The 17,372-nt window shown below is 43.7% G+C and overlaps 1 protein-coding gene across 2 annotated transcripts in view; it reads left to right on the forward strand.

Moving 5' to 3' along the window:
* Window positions 1-2,788: 2,788 nt before the first annotated feature.
* Window positions 2,789-17,372, forward strand: part of LRRC8D (leucine rich repeat containing 8 VRAC subunit D) — a 52,814-nt gene continuing 38,230 nt past the window's right edge. Inside the window, exons 1-2 of one of the 2 annotated variants that reach the window (XM_038144091.1) lie at window positions 2,789-3,015; window positions 14,466-14,605. The gene's annotated coding sequence lies outside the window, so the exon portion shown is untranslated. The remainder of the gene's footprint in view (window positions 3,016-14,465; window positions 14,606-17,372) is intronic. The other variant, XM_038144096.1, reaches the window with a different exon arrangement.

The raw sequence follows: 17,372 nt of genomic DNA on the forward strand, positions 1-17,372 counted from the left end.
GAAGCCAGATTCCGTTTCTGGAGAGGGAAAAGCCAATTCCCTGCCTGTGCCTCTTCTATGTAGCCTTCCACACTTCCTTCTGAGTAACTGCTACCTCACCTACTTCTTAATCACAGAATCATAGAATAGTTTGGGTTGGAAGGCATCTTTAAAGGTTATCTTGTCTAATCCACAATATCAAAATTCCCCTTCATCCTAAAGTTGCTTGGAAGAAAAATTTGTCAGCCCACTCAAAGCCAGGACTGAAATATTTCCCAGTATGGAATTTTCTCACTGTTTTCTGAGGAGCCACTGGCGCACTCTATTTTTGACACCATCTCTTCCTTATGTTCACCTTTTGCTGGTTCTTTTACAGCTGGCTCCCTTGGACTGAACTTGGACACCTGCTGGACAATGTCATGCAGGTATATATGAGATGCACAGTATGGCTGAGTGAAAGAAGAAAAGTACTGGAAATCATCTCAGAATAAATAGTAAGCTTTCAACCTGGCCAAAACCGTAACCCTGTTGGAGGGCTGATATTTTCTAAAAATTTTTAATTATATAAGAATGAGCATAACAATAAGGTTAAAAATATGACATATTTGGCTACTCAAGGTTATGGAATTTGAAAAACTGAAACTAAAATGCAGTTGTAAATCCAAACAGGATTGGTTTATCCTGTGAGGCATATGGCTGCATTGCTATTGCTTGTTAATGTAATCACTAACTCAGTTTTCTGAGCCACAAATCAAAATAACAATATTAGTTTATTTGATTGTAAAGGGCCAATGTCAAAACTGTGCAAGTGGAAAAGAGCCATTTTCCCCCCACAGCCTGTTTTGTTTTTTATCACATGGAGTAATTTGGAGTCGGCTGACTTGTACTTTTGCCTATGGACTATAGCAGAATAACAGAACAGCTGGGATTTTTGTTTGCCCCAAACTGAGCTCTTTTAGATTTATAATTTCCCTCCTCTCTTTTCTGTCCCACCTCAGCATGTGCTAGGTGGTCAGAGCCAGAAACAGCAATGTAGAGAGAGCTGCCCAAAAGTACTCAGACTCGAGCCTGGGGAAGACCAAACCTGAAACAGTGGGAGACGTCTCTACTACAAAAGCTTGAAAGAGATGGTGTAGAGAGGTTTAAATTAAAACCCATTTGTGTTACCTTTAGATACATACCAAAACAAGTGAAAAAAAAAAATCCAAACCAAAACAAAAACCAAACAAGCAACCCAGTATATGTTCTGTAGGAGGTGCGTCCTTCACACTTGTGTTTGCCCTGTCAGAAAGGGAATCTTAATTGGATCCCGATCTGCCCAGTTCCAGGTGTCTTCTCTCTCAGGTCCCCAGAGCCATTTGTTTGTTTTGCTAGTGTGCCTCAGCTTGGCAAACTATCTTGATTGCTAAGTGAATGTGGATTCAGCCAGCTCTGACCAGCTCTGGCATCTGAAAAAAATCCTTTTTTCTTCCGCTTGAACTTCTCTGCCAGCTGCCTTCGAGTCAGGATTTCCCAGCCAGCAGCTCTTGTTATTATCTGTTTTCACTTGCCTTGATGTTTACCAGATTGGACTGCTTTTATCTCTGTTAACCCTCCCTCACTGTGGAGCCCCAGTATTACACACCCTATGTGCCTTGGCCACTGGGTCAGAGCAGAAATAAGTAAACAGATAATAAAATCACCTTTTTGAGAAAACAGTGAGGTCTAAAATATTAGCCAAAAATAACACAAGTGATGATGATCTCAGGGAAGAAAATAGCTGAAGGGCCAAATGAAGGTATTAAAAATCAAAGCTTAAAATAATTGACTCATTAGCTCATTAGACTAAATCTGAGCTCTGCTAAAATTCCCCACCAGATGAAAACTCTGGTATGAAAATAGTGCTGAACAGCTGAGAGCAGGACAAGCTGGCCTGATTTTTTCTGGTCTCAGAGTGAATTGTTGCTAAGAAGTGCTTTCATTTGTAACCTTAGATATATTATAGAGTCATTTAGACCAGAAGGTCTGATTAAAAATGCATCTAAAAATATAAAGGGGAAATTCTCAATCTTTATAGGGCCATAAAGCTATTCTGAACAAGCACCAAAAATCACATCTCATCTCCTCTAGTTCATGAAAACATGGGGAGGAAATAAAATATGGAAAAAGATAAGCTCGTTTTTTTTGTTTTTATTTTTTTATTCCATTCTTCACCAAGACCAATATACTTTCAAAGGGAATAGATTACATCTAGTTAAAAAGACCCGCATGTCTGGTCACGTGTCGGCTCAGTGTTTGAGAAATATTTAAGGCTATCGGTGGCTTTTCAGTTGAAGGAGGAAAAAATGTTCTAGCGGATTTCGGAGTCAGGATCACGGTCAGTTCGGCTTCTTCCTCAGTGTCCTGTGTTCAGCCTCTGGAGCTGCCGTGGAGGAGTCCGTCCCTGCCATCCCAGCGGTGCCGCCCCCGCCCAAGCTAAAGCTGCCCTCGACTTTTTGGTTCCCTCAAGGGCTCAAATAAAATAACTTTCCTCCTTCCCCACGATAATATTTTAATAATTAAGCCACGCAATGTGAACTTGTCGCTGCTTTATCTGGCTCACGCACTACGTTCCATTTACCTGCGCACGGAAAACACCCCGCGGGCTCTGCCGCCCGGCGCTTCGCTCCCGCCGCGCCCCGCGGGCACGTCCCAGCGCGGCAGCCCCGGCGGCTCCCGCCCCCGGCCCGCGGCACCTGAGCGCGGCGGCTGCGCGGGGGGCGAGAGGAGGGGCCGGCCCGGCCCGGCCCTCACATGCGCGGCGCCGCGGGAGCCATTGGCCGCCGCCCCGCCGGCCCCGCCGCCGCCGGCAGCCGGTGCTGTCCGCACGCCGAGCCATGCGGGTGCGCGCTGCAGGACGCTGCTAGGAGCCGAGCCCGCCCCGCCTCTGCCCGCCCGCATGGCAGCTCCGTGGGACTGACCGCCGCCGAGAAGCTCTGCGTCCCCGCCGCACGCACGGCTCGGCTCGGCTCGGCCGGGCGGCTCTCGGGGTCCGCAGCCCGCAGAGCCGTCCCTGAGGTGAGGCGTGCGCGGGGCCGGCGGGACGCGGTCGGGCAGGCGGCGGAGGGGCCGCGGGGAGGGGGCGGCATCTTCAGCGGCACCCCCGCCGCTCCCTCCCCGCGCTTTCCCTCGCGCTTCTCTTTATCTTTTTCTGCGTGCAGACCGGCCTGGGCCGGTTCCCTGTGCTGCTGCCAGCGCCGGTGTGCCTCGGCGGGACCCCGGGGGCGGCTGCGCTCGTCGCGCTGTTCTCCCGCGGGATGCGCATCCACGCAGGACCTGCCCGCGTGAGCGGGGGGCCAGCGGCGAGAGCGGGGCTGGGAGTGCGGCGCGGTGCTGGGGAACGCGGCTGGAACTGCGAGCCCCTTTCGAGGCCAGTGGGGTCGGATCCGGCCCCACTGGGGGCCGCCAGCTGTGCGGCTTTTGTATGGGGTCAGCTGTGCGTCGTGTTGCAGCCCACGCAGATTAAAGGGGCCCAAGCCAGTCAGTAAAGCACATCTTCAGGGCAGAACCAGCCCTTGTCAGATAACCATCTCTGTTTTTTTCGAGGCGCGTCTCCTCCCTTCCCCCTGCTCCCCAGTACGTGGCAATACCGACTCGGGCTCCTTTAGGATCCCTGAGCTTGGCACAGCAGCTCCTGTATTGCAACCTGCATTTCCACATCCCCCCACACCCCCCCCGGTCACAAGTGCTGCCACTTCTCTTAAACAAATACGAATTCAGGCGCAGAAGGCTTGTGACTTGCCCAGCATCCTTTAGTGGAGCTGGTCTGCGGTCACTGGGGGGATTCAGGCTCTGCATTTACAGCACGCCTGTAGCCCGTGGCCTTTCTGCTGTGCGTGTTCCCAGTGTGTAAGAGCCCTGAGATAGGTTACTCAGACTTGAAAATGGAGGACGGTAGTGGTGGTGGTGTTGTTTGGTGGATAAGTCTTAGCAGTACTTCCTGTAATGGTGGTGCTGAAAGTGATGTCTTACTTGACTTAGCTGCTGGTGCAGAGAGCACTTTGGGGTACCTGCTACTCGTAAGCTTTGCCAGTTACAGCTTTAGAAAAAATCCTCGAACACTACAGGGAAGTATTTGGTGTTTTTTCAGCATTATGTCTGTCACTGTGATAGGAAAAGATAGTATTTTCTGCCTGTAAAACTGAAGGTGGGGAGTCACAATGCCTGCTTGTTTGGGAGAGAGGGCTTTAGGATAGGAGAAATTTGTATGAACAGGGCTGAGATTTTAAACCCACAGCTCTGAGCTATCGAAAAAGCACTCTCTTGCCAAATGGGGTAGTTAAGTCCCTTTCTCTGTGTTGTTTTTTGTTTTTTTTTTTTCCCTGTTTATTTCTGTCTTTTTTCTTGTTTTTCGTGGTGATGTTTTGTTTTGGTTTTTTCCCTTACCTGTTCCTGGAGACAAAAGAAACCATCCTTCTTCAAACTTAGGGTAAGGTTAGTGTAGTGTTATTTGCTCTTGATTGCCATCTTTAAACTAATTCACCAAGCCTTACTTGGGGCCCGGATCCTATTTGTTCTTTGTGCCTTACAAATGCCCTATAAACCTTTTATTGTTAGTTGAAACTGATTTATGAGGTCCTGACCTAGGAATATGCTTCTGTGGCTCTATTTTTTTTACACAGTTTTCTTCTGTGTCTCTAGGCAGGCATTGCCTTTATAGTAAACTCATTTGGTGCTTTTTCTGTATCTTGCTTAGTGTCAAAAACACTTGTCTGTTTGCTCTGTCTGTTTTCTTGCACATAATAACAGGGAATATTAAATAGGTGCTGTTGTTTGTAATTGTGATTTCAACACAAAATAAAACTTTACAATGTCTGTGTGAGGTTATGCAGGGAAGGGAGCAGCGTTAAGCTGTCATTTGTTTTGTAAGATCCAGGTATGCACAATTGATATCTCTACCAGTCTTTACATCCTTGAGGGGATGGTAATCTGTCTGGCGTGTTGAGATCTGGAAAAGGAATTCTAACCAGCAGTACCAGCCATGAAGAAAGACTGTGTGCTGCAGTCAGAGGAAGGTAATTATTAATAGGAGCCAATCTCTATAATAACAATGCAGAAAGAGTGAAAGCACCTGGGTGCTTGCCCTGGAAAGATTAACTAGTGAACATTGTACTAACACATAACTGTACACCTGAAATGTAGCTCTTGTATTCCAGTTCTTTCTTAGCCCTTTGTGCCTGTTGCCTCCTTCTCTTGTGTAGCAATACATAAGTGGTGGTACGGAGATACCACAGCTCTGTCTCCTGTTTATGGACAAAAAGCTAATGCTGTTTGTGCTGGGCTTGCAGTGAGTCCTGCCAGTGGCAGAAGGAAAAGAGAATAAAGGCTAGTGGAGAAAAGGGTATGTCCATCCCTGTGGTCAAAAGCACTTGCAACTATGTGTGTGGTGGCTTGGTGCGGTTTTATAAGAAGGGACTGTGCTGAAGTTTCCTGGGCTGAAGTTGGGTCTTTTAAATTCTCTAGGTCTTCCCATTTCTTCTGTGTATTGAGGTCCCATTCAAAGTCTGTTAAAGGCAGTGGCAGTAAGTGGATTTTGAATCAGGTCCTGTACACAGGCTGAGTGAGTTCCTTACCTGCTGTGTGTTCTCTGATGGCACCAGCAGCTGCGTCAGGTCCTGCTCGGGTGGTGTTCTGGAGGGTTGGCAGAGTGCTGACTCAGCAGCTCAGCCCGAGCTCTCCCTTTGCTTTCTCCTGCACCTCTGAGAGCCAGAGGGGAGTTAGCTACAGGGACACAGGCACTGTGATCGCTGAGTTGGTGTCCTGAGGCTTAAAGCACTTCATCTCTGTGGGGCTACTGAAGGCTGTTTTGCTGAGAAGTAGCTTGAGTCAAAAATAGGGGAACATGAGGGAACTCAGTAAACAAGTTTCTCAACTGGATGCAAAAAAAAAAAAAAAAAAAAAGAGTTCCAGTGTTAGTATTTTATGAAATAATGAACTCTGAAGGTTTTCATTTCCTTTCAAAAAAGCTGTCTTTATCTTCCAATTCATGAAGTTGCTGTAGATCCATAAATATCATAAAACACAATTAGCAATTTTTGTTATACTTTGATGTTACATATAATAGCACAGTAACATTAAGTGGAAAGAACAAAACCTGTTATTTCAGTTTCTACTATTTAAATTCTTCCATTCCTTGCTAGCATTGAAATACAGCTGCACAGTTCTCCTTTTGTGGGTTTTGTTTTTCTTTCTGTTTTATTTATTTATTTATTGTCTCTTGGTGGTGGGGAGGTTATATCCTAACCAACATAAAAAGAAAAAGCTATTGCTGTGTTAAGAAAAATGGGAATATTTTCCCCAGAAACTTTACATTTAGATAAAGACTTGCCTGTGATTTTGCATAGCTGACATTTTAAGCATGTTTTTTTTTAACAAGCAGTGCAAAGTCTGTGGACTTCACCATGCAAAGACTTGTGTCCAGGACTAATTTTCCATGTATGTATAGTTTCATGAGTCCACATGCCTGCATGAGGCTCTCTGGGGTCACACTAGTGCTGCTTGATCTTGGAAGTGTTTATTCTTGGCTGTGATGATGAGCTGCTGTGGGTCCACACAAGGCTGAGATGTGAAGAAAGGAGTTTGTGAAATGCAGTTCTCTAGCAGTTACTAGCATTATGTTTTGTGAAAGCAACTGTAATTAGTGTTTCAAGGCTATCCTGTGCTTCTAACCTTGAGAACACTTTGAGCTACATTTTTAAAGTTTGACTTGCTTGCGTTGGGGATGGGTTTGGCTTAAGATCTTTTGGTCGGAGCAAATTGAGTACAATTTTCTTTTAACCATATAACAAAGAATAGGTACCAATTGCTTGCCAAACAATTTCTCCCCTCAGAGATTACAAACAAATTTAGGAAAGAACAAAGCCAGGATTTCTAGCGTTTAACTTCTTGAGAATCATCTTGGTTTTGGCATGCTGAAAAGAAAAGTGCGTCACAAGTCAAGTTGGCACCTAATACCGTCAGTAATATTAATTTCCACATCATTAATTTTAACTGACACTGCTTCAATCTTTCTCTTACCACAAATTTATTTAATTAAAAGAATTGAAACTCTCTTCATTTATTTCGGTATTCTCTTCAGCTGTAGTGAGAACAGGTTCTTGTCCCCCTTCAGGAAATGGATAGGAAGAGAAGTTAAAAGACATTCGTGTAGCAGCTGCCAGAATGTTGAGGGAGATATCCTTGGAAGGAGAAAGCTTGTTTTCTTGAAATCAAGCCAGCAAAATGCCACTTTTGCCCAACACTTGGAGGCAAGCGGTAGTATGGGAAGTGAGTATGGCTGCACCAAGGACGCGTTTGTTAGAACTGTTTTAAAAGAAATGCCTTAGTTTTTCTTCTTCTCCCTCTTCAAGTATAAATCAGGATACAAAACCATATTGTTCATGTAGCCTCAAAACTAATTTTCCTTCTTTCCACTTAAGCTCTTTCCTCAGAAGTGATTTGTTCTGAGACTGAAGTAATTGCAACATTCAAGGCTTGAAAAGCAATGGTGGTGTAAAATGCAGCCACCCCTAGGGAGGAGGAAGGATGGTTGTTGCTCAGATATTTTTTTCTTTTTGGAGGCCCTTTTTTGTTAAAGGTAACTCTAATTAAGAAGTAGAAAGAAATAACAAGGCTGAAAGCGTGTGGCATCCAGCAGTGAGTGAGGATAGCATTTGTGTTTATTCGTCATGGTCTTGCTATTTGTATTGTGTGATCAGTAAAAGAAGAAATCGTCTGATTCTTATGATCTGCCTTTCTCCTTGTTAGTGTTAAAAAAAAAAATGCGAAAACCTTCTGTATATGGTCTTTTTGTCGAAAGTTAGGCATCTCAGGTGTTGTATCTTATGATGGTCTACTTTGAAGACCAGAAAATTGCAGTGGAAGATTTCTCAGACCTAAGGAGTGGCCACTACAGATAGTTAAAAGCTGTTACCTTTTCCTATCAGATATGTCTTCAAACTGTTTGCTGTGCTTATAAGTTTGGGAAAAAAATGCATAGTTCTCAAACTGGAGTTTCAAAAGCTCTCTATTCATTTGCTCAGGATTTTACTGAGTTGTATCTCCTGATGATTTCCCCTGCATGGTTAGACCATGGATAAGGCAGGCTAAAGTGTCTGTTGCTGTTTTAGATGTCTTACCTGTGACACTCACATGGAGCTGGTAAATATGATGAGACCATCTGCTGGAGACAGTGATGCTCAAGATGAGCCCCCTCCCTGCATTCGTTATGTAGGGATACACAGAGAAAGGAAAAACCCCGTGCATGAGGGTTCTCTATAGTCTTGATGAAGCAGTGAGACAGGCTCCTGCCTGTCCTCAAGCAACCTAATGGCTACAAAGTCACAGCCAAGATACAGGGTTTTCGTTTTTTTCCTCTCTTGAACTTCATTCTTTGCAAGTCAGCATTGAGATAGTTTCTTTATAAAAGGTATTCCTGATTGCCCTTGGGTCCTACAGAAGCCAGGGCTGCCACACCTATAATGTTTTCAAGTCTGGCCAATTGCACAGATACCGACATGCCTGTTAAAGGCAGGGATTTTTTTGTATGGAAAAAAAATTTGAAGCACTTTACTCTTGCTGCAGTGATTTTCCAACCTGAGATGATAGCTCTAAGGACAGAACAAGTACACAGGATGAGCATATGAATATGATGTCTGAATATTTACCTGTTCTTTATCTGTTGCAGGATAGGAAGGAAAGGAAGCTTACATGCTTTCAGCTGCTGTGAGAACTTGTATAAAAAATGCGGATGCCTGCAATTACCCCAGTGCAGGCTTGCTGAATCTGTGTGTGCTAGGGATGGATGTATTTTGGTGTGTGCACATAAAAAGTTGATTTTTTTCATGTTATGTCAGTAAAAGGTATGGTTTGTTGACTTTCTCAAATACACTGATTAAATAACCAAGCTTATACAACACCGATTTGTTAATCATTGAAAATAACCTTTCGGTTCAAGAGCTTCCTCTGTGAGAATTAATATTTTATACAGAAGTGTTATGTAATAGACATTTTGTTGCCTTTGCAGTCCTGCACAGAGGAACATGGTGTTAAGCTGATGTCGTTTGGATTGTTCTGTATAAATTTGTCCACTAAACCAATGCAAATATCAATGAATAAGGGGGGGGGAAAAGTCTTTGTTGCATATTTGTAAATGGTGGTTTGTGTACAGGTCATGGAAAGGGCGGATAGGAATTGCTTTGGTGTGATAGTCTCTGCATTAAAACTTGAGGGAGCAGTGTTAGAGGTAGTGCACTGGCTTGCTTTGTTTCCAGGCACCACTGTGGTTACACACGCTTTCCACATGCATTAGCAATTGCCTTCATCAAGGATGCACGGAGCAGCCAGACTTCACGGCTAATCTGACTGGTGTTTCAAAATACAAACTGAGAAGTCCACATACAGGGTTCCTCTCAATGGCTGCCATACAGAAACTTTTATATACTTACTTTCTGACTAATTAAATTAGGAAACAAAGCCTAACCTACCTAGTTTAGCAGAGGAAATGACAAAAGGGAAATGAAACTTTTCATGCACTTGAATATTTTTAAGTAATATTTGATGTTTTATAACCCATACTAAATTTCTTCACAGTTTTGCCTTGTTGGCCTTGGTAGTAGAGAGGAAGGAAAAACTGGTTTGATAGTTTTGCTCCTCTCCTCTTCTTTCCTTCTGACAACAAATGTATTGGCTCTTGAAACAAGGAAGTGGAGGAATACAGATATAGAGGCTTGTTGGTGCTGCAGAAATTGTGAGTTTAACCAGTGTTGGTGTCCCAATGAAAAGTGGGTAGGAAAGTGTCTAATAGAAGAAAAGTGTTCTTAGAAAAAGGAGTGGACTGTGAGAAACAAAATTGTGCTAATAGTCATTCAGAAAAGCGAAAGATGCGCAGGTTTGGACAAGAATGTTTTTCCAGTGTTTAAAACTTGTATTTATGCTATGTTTATTTTTAGGGAAAGTTAATTTAGTATGTACTTAGATTGAAAGGTGAATTTAAGAGTGTCTTTATTAGCATTGATCAGTTTAATCCAAACACATTTTAAAGAAAGAAACCACTGAGGCCTGAATTACAGGAGAAAAAATATTGTAAAGCCTGAAAATAAAAACATGATAAACATACAAAAATACGAAAGAAAATAGTAGTGTTGAGGCAGAGAAGAGGAGCTAAAACTGTGGAGAGAAGTGTGAGTAAATATAAAATTATAAAGCATGAGGTTATATATGCTGTTCTGCGAGTGCAAATTGTATGAATTCTGCTTGTTTGAGGGTGCCTCATTCCAGAAACAAGGCTTTCGTGCTCACAGTGGAATGGCCAAGTTTTCCCTGTTTGGAGTTAGCTGGAAGCAAAGTATTTGAAAAAATTCATTGCATGAAATGTAATGAGTGCCTGAAGCTTACGGGTTGAATTAGTACAAGCCTGGTTTTGCCTAATGGTTTGCACGTGCCTCATTTGTATTTTAAGAGTGTAGTCTGTCCATGTGCACAGTGGCCCAGGGCAGCCTGGGAACAGCCAGCGTGCAGCTGGTCAGTCTGAGGAGCAGAGTGCCCCTTCTCTGCCATTTCTTCTGTGCGTGAAGAGAGGATGGTGGCCCTCCACGCTCTCATAGCTGCTGATTTCTGTCACCTCATTCATGATAAGACTTCTTCAGTGTCTGATTATTTACCTGTTTGTTGTAAAATCTTAGCTCTGGTTTGCTATCTGCTGAAGAGTGTAACACCAGAGCTACCAGCAGCAGCAGCCCCCTCTCGTCCTGCCTGTGGTCAAACAATGAGCTGGCTGCAGCAGTGAGGGGGTTTGCCTGCTTGACCAGCAAGGTTTGATTTGTTGATGTCTTTGCTCTATTCCTGCTGTCTGCAGCAGAAGAGAGGAAGTGGGGAGGAGTTTGCACACACAGCCTCTGGCTCATGGATGGGGGAAGAGGAGGTGGCCACCAAGAGAAGGGAGGAATTACAAGGAGCTCCCAAATTAAACTGGGTGTTGGGTGTCATGTGAAAAGCCAGGCCTAGAATGGACAATGAGCTCCGCAGGGAGTGGCAGTGGGATCCTGCAGGCTCCCATGTAGCAGGAGCAGTGCCTAAGGTGCTTTCCACGGGGAGTGTGGTTTCAAGACCAGCTGGAGCAAATTTGAGCTTGCACTGCTGTTGAAAGGGGAAGTCCTGCCTTCCAGCCCACCCTCTGCTGTGGGCAAGATGCCTTTCCCAGGCACATACCATGGAGAGAGCAGGAATGTTAAGTAGCAGGGTGGCCACAAATGAGCTTCAGCTAATTGCAAAACTTACTCAGAGATAGCAGCAAAATCTGGTATTTATCTGGTTCGGTTACATGCTACTTTTGACAGTATTTCTACAGGAGGATCTGTGCTGGGGGTTTTTCTTCTCTCTTGATGGCATGACACTTTTCCTGTGTGCTGGTTTGTTGTTTTTCTTATGCAGCAGCAAGGGAGGAAGATGGCATTTTAACTGAAGAGATTGTCAAATGTCTGCTGTTGTCTGGTACTTTGAGATATATGTAGAACTGAGAATTATTCAGCTATGCTGAAATTAAACCTCTAATGACTGGAACTGCTTACTTATTTATTTAGCTGGGGGTTTGGGTTTTTTATTCCAAAATATCTACTTCTTCCCCGAAATACTGTGACTTCCCTCCTTTTCATTTCTTTACAGAATTCATAATTATTTGTTCTAAGTTAATTGTTCAGGTTTTTTTTCAGTCTGTTAACAATGATTATTTCCCTATTAAAAGCATCAGAAGTATTGTTTTCCTTAATGGAAAAGATGTTTGATCAAGTGACTGTACAAATGGAGGCAGCCACTGTATATAGGACGTGGCATTTGGAGGTTGCATGTGTTATGCCTGAAGTGCCAAGTGCTTGGCTGTGATTCAGATGAAATTGGCACTGGCTGATGCCAACACCCCAATGTAAATGTGGTGTCTTTCCCTATGCTGTAGGGCCCTGAAAGAAAAGTATTGAAGTGAATGAGTGCCAGAGGGGATGGGTTAAAAGAGAAGTGGTGCATGTGCTCCTTATTTAATCTCCTTCGTAGCCACAGTCCCACATACTGACTGTACCAGTGGGTGTGTATTCTTGTATCAAAGCAGATGTTTCTATAAGAAAGATGTTGCTTTGTTTTAATAAATTGAGGTTGTCACTTCAAAAGTGGGAGAGGGAGGTGAAGGAAGTAGCATAAAGTGAGAATTTGACAAATGGGATTTGGAACAAAATCCATGAGAATTTTTGTGGTGAAAACTGCAGGGAAGAGTCCTTCGCTGGTCTTGGCATTGCCCAAACATCTGTTTATGCACTGCTATGATTTATATAAGAATTTATGCTTTTTCTGCTTTTAGTTTGGTTTTTTTGTTTGTTTGTTTGTTTTTTGTTGTTGTTGTTTTCTTTGGTTTGTTTTTAAACCAAAACTTTGTAAGTGTTTTGTCATTTGTCATCCTTTACATTTCCTCAGATATGATCCAATCCATGTGCTCAGCCTGTTCTGGGAAGGGGAGGGTGGTGGTGATGGACCTCAGCAGCATTTCAGATTGCGATTCAGCTCTTGAAGACAAGCTCTCCTGTTCTTCCCATGCCTTACCAAGTGTGGTGGTGGTGCTGTTCAGCCTCTCCTGGCCCCATAAATGCTGACACATTCTCAAAAAACACAGTCCTCCTACTTTGAAGGTGGGAGCTGCCTTTGCCTGCTGTTTTCAGAAATGTTTTGTTGCCTTTAGGAGCGCTGCTGAGGAGGGATTGGAGGGCATGGTGAACTCTGTTCAGGCCCTTCTTACATGGCTTCCTGACCTTGTGAAAAATAAGGGTTACAAAAACAGCCAAGGTGAATGGCCCCATGGCTGTTGAGCATTTTCTGTTAGACCTCAAGTATGATCCAAAGGTCTGTTCTGAAGCCTGCTTGCTCTAGATCCTTGGAAAGTATCTAGTCACAGTGTTTTTCCTCCATTTATTTAAAAACTTAGAGTCTCTGAAAACTCCAGTTCTGCATAGAAAGATTTGCTTCTCCTGAGACCACCTGACTACCCCAAGCCCTTTTAAGAAGAAAAGTCTATGAGGCATATTTTATTTGAGGATTTGACAGTGTTTTCCCCATCTCCTTATCCTGGGTCTGTACTGCTAAGAAGAAACCTGGAACAGCAGGTTCCTGCTGACCTTTAAAATTATCTCAGTGGAAAGCCTGACACAGGGCTTGTTCCTGTGTGCTTCAGAGTGCCAGTGGGTGCAACCCCTGAAAAAGCCTCAGAAAAAAACTGAAAGGAGATTTGGTGGGGAGGACGTGTTTGCATTTTTTTCTGCAGTGCTTTGGGAGCAGCTCAAGTGGGTGAGTGTACTGCTTTCGGTGCTGGGTGCAGACCCTTACAGCAGAACAGCTCTGTGCAGGTACTGCTGGGGTGGGGGCAGTGGGCTGGGGGCTGAAGCAAGACATGCAGCTGCTTGTCCCTGCCTGTGGAGCATCCTCCGCTCTGGGGCTGCCCCTCTACCTGTACCGGCTACCTGGGGCTTGCTACCCTTGCAGTGAGCACCTGCTGCACCGGTGTTGGCACCCTGGCACAGGTGTGCCGTGGTTGGCAGTGCTAGGACTGCCCTGGGGCACACAGCAGTGCTTCTTGGGGTGCAGCAAGGCAGTGGCAGCTAGCTGGCTGTGCTCTGAGAGTCCTGTAGAATCCTGCCTGTTGTTAAGGGACTCCTCTTGCATGTGGAGCAACACTGGTTTATATAGCAGCTTTCCCTGTGTTTGTTGATTGGAGGCAATTACTGTAAAATACTTGATTTATAACAAGGCATACTTAATAAGCAGCAAACTAAAATAAATATTCATGAATTACCTGCTGGAGTCTAGCTGTTCTTTTTGCTGAGTTGTTGCTTTCCATCTGTGTACTCTGCACAGCCCTGGAACCTCCGGGTCTCTGGAGGTGAAGACAGCCATGCTGGGTCTTAGCTGGTGGATGTTTTGGGCAGAAGAAGGAGGGGGACAATCCCACTTTTTTTCATTCATCCCAGAGGATAGAGGTATTTTCCTGAGATTTTTCCAAGCAACTCATTTGACTCAAAGTGGTCTGCTCGCCTGGCATCGGGCTGTAATGCAGTAGTTGAAGTGTCATCAAAGTGTTTGTGTGGAACATGTGCACTGTGCAGCTACCACATCACTGGGGTCTGGTCTGGCTTTTGTGGTGCTGTAGGGAGGTGATGATGTAGAAATAGCAGTGCTCTTGGTTAAGTTAGGATGAGCCAATATGTTTAAGAAAATATGTGGGAAATGACAAATTGCTTATTTGGGATCTGTGCTCTTTGAGAATAGGACAACTCATTTAGAGTAGTTCCAAAGTTATTAAAACAAGGATGTGCTCAGTCTTCCTAGAGATGAAGCACAGTCAGCAAAAGGATGAGTAACCTTTGTCTTCTGTGTTGCGGAGTGGCATTCCTCTGACCCCTGCTACCATGACCACTTTATTTGGCCAGTTTGATTCACAGGAGTTTGTTTTTATATAGGAGGAGTCTGTGGCGCTTGTCAAAATGAGAAAGTGATCATCAGAGTGTGGCTTGGTATTCCTGCCGCTGGAGCCTTCAGGAGCCAGCGCCCAGCCCTGCTGAAGCCAGAGGAGGAGGGCGGAGAAGCACAGTCTGATCAGGTACTGAGCCAGTAATGGGAGGGGTTGTTTGCAGAGTTAAGTTATGGATGATCATTAGTTATAAAAAGTTATATTCTTTGGAAGGTCCTATTAACATGTGTGCCTCAATGGAGGCCCAGTAAAGACAGCCACATCCGTGGGCCTGGCGTGGGTGGGTGTTATGTGTATGAGTTCTCTAACAGAGCTGAGGTGAACATAAATGCAACATGTTTTCTGGGGTATTTGATTTGCACATCTAATGTGTAGCAGGGCTCAGTACGTGTTTGCAAATACCATTTTCAGGCTTCATCTAAGTTGTGAAGTATGGACTAGGAATACTCTTAACGAATGTTGAAGAGCAGTTTGATGTCTTGAGGAAAGGTTTTTCCTCAGCTTTATTCTTTGTTCTAGTAGGGAGACTTCAGTGCTAGCTTTTGATGAGTGGTATGTTATGTGGGACCTGCGGAGCACAGAGAGGTAGCAGACTGATGGGTTTTAAGACAAAACCAACTCTCAGTTTTCTTGTTACGTTTTTATTTGCTGAGATGTCCATAACCATTCCTGGAAACTGGTATTTATTCTTGCATTCACATCTTTCAGATTGTCATACTTGAGAAGATTTAGTTAGGTTCATCTAGTATGAAGACAGAGAAGTTCAAGATTTTGATTTATTGTATTCGATTTGGGGTTTCTGTCTTTTGTAACTGTACCTTCCAGTTTATGTGGAACTCCTGCTCTGAGAATCATGTTTTGAAAAGACTTTGCATATTTTTGTGTACCATTAGAGATCCTTTATAAACAGGGCTAGTACTTATGTGGGCTGTTGTTCTAGAGGTAGTTTTCAGCTCTGATTATATCTTTATAATGGTGTGGTTAAAAGATAAGAGACTCTTTTTCTAGCATCCATTCTGAATACTTCACTTCTTTTTTTTTTTTTTTTTTTTTTTTTTTGTCTTGGGAAATAAGAATCAGCATTTATTTGATTGAACAACCAGCTTCCTGCTTCCCAAGGAAGAGATAGGGGCTCATTTGCCTGCAAACATCCCTCCTGTGGAGAGTCTTTGTTGGGGAGTGAGAGGAAAGCTAGCAGTTCCTAGTGAAATAGTTGCATAGCAGGATGAAGAGGGATTATTGAAGCATTACTAGGAAATTCATGGCTGTGTGGAAGACCTTATGTACTCCACAGACGAGCTGACCTAAATTCTGCAGCCAGGCCTTACTGGTTTCTGTGTTGATGTGATGTGGCAGGCTGGATAACCTGCAGCAGATCTGGGGTTTAAAAAAAAACAAAAAGCAGAGGGAGTACAGAGAAGATTGCTGTTGGAGTGGAAGCACAGGCAGGCAAGTCTTTAAAAGGGTACAAAATCGGTCTTATATTTTTTTGTTGTTTTCTTACCCACACTTCTCTATTCTTAGTATTGAGTATTTTTCACATAGCCAGGATGGGTCTGTATTTTAAGGATGCTCATTTGGAAAAGTGGAGATGTTGTTTACTTCTGGATGAGGAATACGTACTCAGGCTTGGAGTTCTGAGATAGGTTTTAGTAAAGAAACTGTGCTAAGTATCTTATCAGTAGTGAAACAGTTAACACAACTGACTCTTGAACTCTTCAGGAAAATAGGATTAGTATCCACTTGACATAAATGGAATGGCTTATGCTTGAGTTTCTAGGCGATGTTTGATTCTCAAGATTATGCATTACACAAAACATGACACAAAAATCCAAATAGAAAACAAATGCCAGGTCTATCACAGTCTAGTTGGTCAGTCTGACCTGCGTGCAGTGTTTTCGTGCTGTTACTTGTAGTAGTGCTGTGACTTTGCAGTTTAGTTTCTACTGGCACAAACGTGGTGTGAGGGCAGTTACTGCTTCCTGCCTTTTTCTGTACACATAAGCTAGACTGATGCAATGCTCTTCTTTGCTTTCACCCTTCCCGCTTGCTCACTTTGGTTACCTGGTCTCACTGCTTCCTTCTCAGGTTCCTCTACTGGTATGAAAGGAATTTTTTTTGCTAGTACTGCTTATACCATGTCTTGTGAAAGGAACGATTTGTGCAGGCAGAAAAATTTTGCAATCACTAGAAGGGCTTTTGCGGTAAGATTTTTACTGGCATAGTTGGGAAGCAAGAAAAAAATATCGGCTGATACAGTTCAATGAACGAAATGTTAAAGTGTGGCTAGGGGCTTTGCTGTGCAAGTGTTCTGGTCTGGTTACTGTGATGGAGTGTGTGTGTGTATTTATAAAACAATTCTGTCTGGAAACCTCTTTTTGTGGCAGCATAAGCTTTAAGTCTTGAATTGTTTTACAAGAATTTCTGCAGCTGCAGCATCCTGAAGTGCCAGGGGAAATAGTGATACTCTGAAACATTGCTGGCTTCTATTTTAGATCACATTTCACTTGATGTGCTTTTGATTTGTTTTAAGAACAACTTGTCTGTATAAGCTATTTGTTTACTATACGCACATAGTAATCAGCAATGCTGACCTTCCACTGGAAACCAGAATGACTGCTGGTCCTGCTGCCCCACTGCCAGGAGCAGGTATGGTGAGGGGATTGGCGAGCAAGGGCTGTTTCCTGTGTGTATGTGTCAATACCAGAAGCAGTAATTAGAAGCTTATTAACTGACAAATTAAATTGATTGGAATTCCCTCTAAAGTGGTGAACTGGTTTTTGCTGGTATTAGTGTTACTGCCAAGGCTACCTCAAAGCAGAAGCAATGTTTTCCTTAGTAGAGATATAGATGTCATTTTGAGTAATTCTTTGCAATGAAAAGAACTCCTGTGTAT

The sequence above is a fragment of the Motacilla alba genome, chromosome 8 (assembly GCF_015832195.1).
Source record: "Motacilla alba alba isolate MOTALB_02 chromosome 8, Motacilla_alba_V1.0_pri, whole genome shotgun sequence".
Lineage (NCBI taxonomy): Eukaryota > Metazoa > Chordata > Aves > Passeriformes > Motacillidae > Motacilla > Motacilla alba.